Consider the following 528-nt stretch of genomic DNA (forward strand, 5'->3'; position numbering starts at 1 on the left):
GACACGACTGAGTGACTGAACAACAACAACCTCTTGCTCTGAGTTGGAACCTTCAGTCGTCTCCTCAGTCCTGAGGGAAGCCCTCCTGAGCCACAGGCCTCTGAAGTTTCAACCCCAACACCATGGTTCTCTCCCCCAAGCCATGACCCACTTTGGCCACAGAGGAGAAGTTCAGTTCAGTGTCTTCATGGTGTCAGCTACGTCTGTATGCCCCACTCCCAACCCAGGAGGAAGAGGATGTGAACTGCCTTCACTACAGGGCTGAGAACCGAAAGCAACTGCACAGCTTCCTGTAAGTGTGGGTCACTCGACGGAGCAGTGTGCCCTTCATCAGAGGAGCAGGGCTGAGGCTGGTGGGCAGCCTGAACGCGGGATCATGTCCATGGTTCCTCCCTCGCTGCTCTGTCTTGGTCAGTTGGGGAGAGAGGGTTAGGTACAAATAGACGGCTAAGGAGGGCAGGGCTGGTGGTTCTTTAAGGCGGGGCTGTTCTCACTGGGTGTTTCTTTCTAGGGTTGTGTCTGAGCCAG

The sequence above is a fragment of the Bison bison genome, unplaced genomic scaffold, assembly GCF_000754665.1.
Source record: "Bison bison bison isolate TAMUID 2011002044 unplaced genomic scaffold, Bison_UMD1.0 scf7180017855177, whole genome shotgun sequence".
Lineage (NCBI taxonomy): Eukaryota > Metazoa > Chordata > Mammalia > Artiodactyla > Bovidae > Bison > Bison bison.